We start from the raw sequence: 7580 nt of genomic DNA on the forward strand, positions 1-7580 counted from the left end.
AAAAAGAATAATAGTGAGTTTTTATTATTAATTTGTTTAAATGTTTTTTTTTTATTTAAAAATATTGTCTTTTGGATTTAACAAGTGGTCACTAGATATTATATACATCAATAAGCTAACCGTTAGTCATTTTTAAACGTGAAGGAAATTGAATCTTCAGTATTTATAAGCTTAGAAATCTAAAAGTTCGCCTGTAAAATCATGAGTGGGCCTTTACTATAGGTTACATAAAACCCGTCTAAGGAACTTTCATAATAGTTTCGTTACCAATTTATAGTAATCAGACTGAGGTGACAACTGAATAAATAAATATTTTTAACGTTGTATCATCTAGTACATCGAAAAATTATAAATCCATGGCGCAAACTTGCCTCATAGATTTTGTGTGAAATTCCCGAACTCAAAATTGACGATCATTTCCGTGTCAAACTTGTATACATATTTGAATAAAGCGTTTATTACTTTGGTGAATACTTAAGACGCGACGTATATGTATACAAACTTAATGAAACAAAGCCCTAAGCACGTCATTGCCCTAACACGTCATTACGGATCCTCCCGATTCATTAACAGTGCTTTTAGGTACCTCAAGCACTAGTCACCGTTCTCACCGAACCCGTTGCTTGCAACGACTCGACGAGTAAATTAACCCATAGACAAAACCCACTGAGTTTCTCGACGGATCTTCTCAGTGGGTCGCGTTTCCGATACGGTGGTAGATTCTGCGAAGCACTGCTCTTGCTTAAGCCAGTGTTAGCAATACCGGTTGAGCCCCGTGCGCTCACCTACTAGCTCTGTGAATCTAGAATAACCCCTCGAGGCTACTAGAATAGGCAGGACAAAAGAAACAAACTACTCACGCTAAGCTAAGCGCCGTCCATCATGTAACTTAAATTCTTACTTAAAAATTAACAACGGAATTAGATTAGTCGCATTTTTTATTTACATTTGATTCCAATATGTGTATAGTGTTAACTGATATTTGGCAAATGCGCTTTTTCTTTTTTTTTCTCACCTAATCGCTTGTAGCCTCAAGGAGGAGGTAAGGAGTTGAGGTCAACCTGAGAGACTTTACTAACATCAGCCTTAGAAAGAGCAGAGATTCTCTGAATCTACTAATGTATTAAAATCCCGATCCACTGAGAAGAATCGGCGAGAAACTCAGTGCGTTGTGCCTATGGACTAAGTTTCCCGCCGAACTCTTGGAGAGCGCATCGAATGATAAATGAAGCTTACAGTACCTAAAATCAGCGAGAGTAGATCGGGAGGATCTGACAGGACATGCTTAGGGCGACGGCGGCTTTGCGTTGCCCCGTCGCCTGAGTCGGAAATGAATTTTGCGGCGGCCACGATAAGAGGCTTATCGCACCGGGCCGATTTCTCGAACAATCGCTCTGATACTCACATAGCAGATCTAATTCTACGGATTTCCTCATACTGTGGTGCGTATTCTCACGTACCATGGTGCTCCAACGACCGTTCTAGAAATGCCACGTGTTTATGCCACGTGCATAAACATTACATTTGCATAAGTAATGACCGTACGTATCCAAGTTTTGTAGTGTTACCTTGATATGAGAGACAATTCACTTCGCTTGCAGATAATGGGATAAAGACGACCGAATGAGAACGCGGTTCGGTTGCGGGCTGTCTTTATGCGGAGACGGAATGTCATCCCTCTGCTTAGGGTGACCCGTAAGTATTTGACCTTTGCGGCCTAAGGTATGGGTTAGCCAAAGAGATTTATGGCGGGAATCGTGTTACCGTGCTTAATACGGGAGGGGTTACTCGATGTGCAAATGGTCTTTGAATCGAGGTTCATTTATTTAGTTAACTTTATGCACAATAGGTATAGTGGCAGATATAATACCTAGAGTATTCTCTATCAGCTAATCGAGGCTGATGTAGAAAGTGCTGTGATAGTGTGTGCTTATATATTGCCGAAAATCATACACAGAATACCCTCGTATACATAGCGTCGTACATGTTAAGACATCATAGAACAATAAAAACAATTTACCCTAGTTTCATTTTATCTATGTATATAAAAATGAATTGCTGTTCGTTAGTCTCGCTGAAACTCGAGAACGACTAGACCGATTTAACTAATTTTGGTCTTGAATGATTTGTGGAAGTTCATAAAAGGTTTAAAAGGTAAATATTTATGAAAATGCTCGAAATTAAATAAAAATAACAATTTTGTTTTTACAAATACAAAAGATTAGGTTTTTATTTATCGATTGAGGCACTACGAAGTCTGCCGGGTCAGCTAGTACGAAATATTTATTAAGAAGGAATTAACATTCACAGTCATTCCAGTTTCATTAATAAAATTATTAAGAGTCTACTTGTCTTCAAATTTTAATTCTAAAGGGCTTTGGGCCAATTAATCTATACCATTATGCGGAGCTACTAGGCTGCACTAAAAGTATCGGGAATGGAATATTTCCACTGTGCCTGTCATATTAAAATCTTATTAATTGAAAACTCCTTGGTTTTAAAAATCGAATACCATTTATTTATTTTAAAAAAGATTCTCGGTCTTGTCACGAGGTTTTGTCAAACTTGTTTAGTCGTTGAGAAAATGGAATTGACTCGAGAAAATTCAAGAGCGATGATTTATTATGACTTTCGAAGTGGTTTAACACAAAAACAGTGTGTTGACCGGATGATTTCTGCATTTAGTGATGAAGCCCCATCCAAAACCACAATTTATCGCTGGTTTCCTGAGTTTCAACGTGGACGTGTCAAGCTCAGTGATGATCCCCGTCAAGGTCGTCCAAAAACTGCAGTCACCCAAGAAAACGTTGATGCTGTGCGTAAGCTGATTGAGGAAGATCGACATGTGACATACCGCGAAATTCAGGCAACTTTAGACATTGGCATGAGTCAAATACAAATAATCTTGCATGAACAATTAGGTGTAAAAAAGTTGTTTTCCCGATGGATACCGCATTCGCTCTGTGAAGGGCAAAAAGCGGCTCGCGTTACTTGGTGCGTCAGAACTCTCGAAAGATTCCACGCAGGATCCTCAAATGCTGTATACAACATTGTATCAGGTGACGAATCCTGGATATACGCGTACGAACCCGAAACAAAAAACCAGTCACGAGTTTGGGTGTTCGAAAATGAGTTAAAGCCAACAAAAATTGTTCGTTCACGGAGTGTTACAAAAAAAATGGTGGCCACGTTTGTCTCCAAAACCGGCCATGTTACGACTATTCCTCTTGAGGGACAAAGAACGGTTAATGCAGAATGGTATGCTAGCATTTGTTTGCCACAGGTCGTTTCTGAACTCCGTAAAGAGAACTGCAACCGCCGCATCATCCTCCATCACGACAATGCGAGTTCTCACACCGCGCACAGGACAAAAGAGTTTTTAGAGCAAGAAAACATAGAATTATTAGACCATCTATTACAGCCCCGACCTAAGCCCTAATGATTTCTATACTTTCCCTAAAATAAAGAATAAATTGCGTGGACAGAGATTTTCATCACCTGAAGAAGCTGTGGACGCCTACAAAACGGTCATTTTGGAGACCCCAACTTCCGAATGGAATGGTTGCTTCAATGATTGGTTCCATCGTTTGGAAAAATGTGTCAAATTTCGCGGAGAATACTTCGAAAAGCAATAAATACATTTTTAAATAGTAATGTTATGTCACTTCGTTAATTCCCGAAATTTTCAGTGCCGCCCTCGTATTACTTCAGGCCGGTAAGTAGGTCTGATCAAGTTCGGATCAGACTCGACTAAGCCTTCCACGACACTCTTCATATGACCGGCAATACCAAATTTGGTAAGGAAAGGAGGTCAATACCCTTAACAATAAGGAACACGACTAACGAAAGAGAATTTCATTAAAACAAACATCGTGATAAAACATGATATCGCGCTATTGTTTTCATTAATTTTACAATAGAACGTATTCCCCAACTTCAGCAGACCGTAAAATGAAAAGAGATCACTGAACTGCCGTTCCGTGAATTCGAACAACAAACCGTTTTTAGGGCTTTAGTGAATTTCTCAAACTAAAACACGAACGAAAGTTAAACTTTGTTTTCCAAGAACACCAGCGCTTCGGAGTATAGATCTCGCCCTGTCAACACAGATTAATTATATTAGAATTTCATTCTTTTTTAATCGTTTGTGAACCTTTTTCAAGCAACGGTTGTTATTATTTATTTGATTTTTCGATTCGATTGTTATTTCTGCAGACACCAAGGGAATCTTAATATTGATAGTCTTGAGACGCTATTTCAGCGTAACTTTAACTAGTAGGTGAGCTCATGGGGCTCAAACCTGACGACGTTGCTAACACGAACCCTAGCAAGAGCCGTGCTTCGCAGAATCTACCACCAGATCGGAAACACGACCCGGAGAAGATCCGGCGAGGAGCTCAGTGGGCTGTGTCTGTGGGCTAATTTACTCGTCAAGCCCTTCGTCTCAAGCGAGTTTGCGGGTTTGACGAGAACGATGATCGGTGCTTGAGGTATCTAAGAGCACCGTTAGGGGATCAGGAGGATCCGAAATGACGTGTTTGGGGCGACGTCGACTGCTTTTCATTCTGTCCGCAGGATCAGGAATGTAGTTACCGGCGGCCACAATGAGAGAGTTCTCGTGTCGTGCCGCTTTGTCGAAGTGGAGTAGAAGCGTTGTGAGTTTATCTGGCCATTTCTTCTTCTGCGTCGTGTACTTAATTTCTAAAGAGCGTGTTTAATATGAATATTCATCCCATTTTGAGTCAAATGGAATCATCCTATCTGGAATCATCATCCCATTTCTGCCGTGTAGCAGTAATGCGTTTCGGTTTGAAGGATGGGGCAGCCGTTGTAACCACAGAAATATGTGATTGTAACTATACTGACACCTTAGAACTTATATCTCAAGGTGGGTGGCGCATTTACGTTGTAGATGTCTATGGGCTCCGGTAACCACTTAACATCAGCTGGGCTGTGAGTTCATCCACCCATCTAAGCAATAATAATTTTAAAAAAAACCGAGGATACTTGACCACCGGTTTATCGAGGCGATATTCGACGATTGAAACATTGATTGAAGGTAAAAACTAGAGTCAAACAAACTGCCATATTAAGAAATATTTTTATTGAATATTAGATGGTAGTACAATATCCAAACACAAAATGTCGACAAATAACATCATAATTGTCCGTAAACACGAAAACTTTAGTCATTCAAAATGTCTAAAATGGTGATATAATATTTTGTCAATAGACATGAATGTCTGAATATATTGTGCCATCGGTTCTAAGAAGAGCCTACAGTCTTGTACAGTATATTAATGCTCTTTTTTATTTTTCAAAGCTAATGTATACATAGGCTTTAGATATTTTTTCCACTAGGTAATTACTGATATTCATGATTCACAGCAGTTATGTACGTTAATAAAACCTTTGATCTTCAAATGTGTAGTCAACGTAAAAAAAATATAGTCTGAAGTTTTCAGGAGGACTATCGATTGAAAATAGACATTGTACTAGAATTTTGTGGCTCGAAAATTCGGGTATATTTTTTACTAGCAAGCGGGGTTTATAGGTTCAACTTCCACCCGAGCAAGCATTTGTATGGCAAATTTGTATGGTTTGTGTCTGGTTGCAAAACATTTATAATTTCTCGTTTCTATCTCCCTAATTCTCGTTCTGTAACACTGATGTAGCCTCTCAAGGCTATCAGCTCAGGTACAAAAAAAATATATACATTAAACTTATAAAACACTAGCGACCCGCCCTCGCTTCGCTTCGGAAACATTAAACCACACATGAAACCAAAAAAAAAAAAAAAAAAATAAAAATAGTAGCCTATGTTCATCAGGGACAATGTCGGCTTCTAATGGAAAAAGAATTTTTCAAATCGGTCCAGTAGTTTCGGAGCCTATTCGAAACAAACAAACAAACAAATCTTTCCTCTTTATAATATTAAGTATAGATATAGATATAGATATCTTATACGCTTAAACGAGCAATTCTTGTATTACCTATATATATAATCGGAAACGACTCCAACGATTTTCATAAAATTTAGTATACAGGGGATTTTGGGAGCGACAAATCGATCTAGCTACGATTTATTTTCAGAAAATGTTGTTTTATTCGTGTTTTCAAAAATCAACTTTATCGGTAATCAACTTTAACTCTTCCCGACATCTATTGGCGAATAATAATACTATTTTTACTGCTTTAAAGACACAACAAGATGGCGCTATAAAAAAAAAAGCCGAGTAAAGCTCGGTCATCATCTAGTATACATTAAATACATAAGTATGCGTATAAGTCTCTGGTTTCCGTAGTAAAGAGAAGCCTCATTTGGGGCGAGGCGATTGCTTGATTTGACCCAGACTTTTCTTTATTTAATTCATTCCCACCACGTAGCCATGGATGTATGTATCTCCTAATTAACATGACACAAAAATGTTAGTGCCAACACAGTTTTAGATCGTCAGGTGTAGGAATCTGGTATATAGGTGTGGCGTGTGTTGTCTATGATAATAAATTTATATAGTACACACCAGAAACTACTCTGTTCACGATATTACGTTGATATAATTCGTAATCTAATGAAGTAAATACAAATTCAAGAGTCAATAAGTCGCAGGTCCGTTTGGGAAGCTCCGGTCTAGAAATTAATTTTAGGTCATGAAAATTAGCAACGTTTTAAATTATTTCAATTGCCTTGCTCGTGTCTCGCAGTCGTTAATATTTAAACGGGTTTCCGTTCGCTAAAATCTTAGAAAATACTAAATCTAGTTTCAAGTGAAGGAAATTTATTGTGTTCAACGTATGAGGGTTGGGAATTGGCCTCCGTCCAATATTTATCATCAAGATTCGAATGATAAATATAGGCCGCTTTTGTTTATTTAACTGGCTGTGCTGATTGGCACAGTCAGAATTGTTGGTAAGTAACTATCCCAATTGGCCGTTTGGTCGATGGCCATGATTTTGGGTAATGATAGGTAAATTTTAGATTGGATTATCGATAGATAAGAAAATCAAATCAAATAAAAAAAATTTATTCAACATAAATAAAAGTACATACTTGTTGAACGTCAAAAGAACTACCGCCAATTCACAAGAACTAGCCTCCGTCCTGAGAAGAATTGGCAAGAAACTCAGCGGGCATGTCTTTTTTATTTTTTTTAATATTTGATTATTTTTTTAACATGAATTTTTTGAATTTTTTTATATGAATTTTTTTGATTAACTAAACATTACGGTGAAAACATCCCTACTATAGATGCTCAACATATGTTGATTCTGATTAATAATAGATCTTTCGTTTTATCACACCATAAGACATTCTGGTGTCCTAGGAAAAAATTATTATATTTGACAATTGTAAGCGGTCATCATGTCGATTAGATCATAGCTCGGCATTTGAGCAATGCGCTAAACGAAGGTAGGTCACTTCTAAAATTAGTCATGGTCACTGTTTGGTAATCTAGTGCTGGTATAGAGAAGGTTGATGAATCGCTAGTTCCCGCTGCTGGAGGACAAGTAGGACCTCTCAAGAGACCGCACAGGTAGGTACCACCGCCCTGCCTATTTCTGTCGTGAAGCAGTCATGC

The sequence above is a fragment of the Bombyx mori genome, chromosome 28 (assembly GCF_030269925.1).
Source record: "Bombyx mori chromosome 28, ASM3026992v2".
NCBI classification, from domain to species: Eukaryota; Metazoa; Arthropoda; class Insecta; order Lepidoptera; family Bombycidae; genus Bombyx; species Bombyx mori.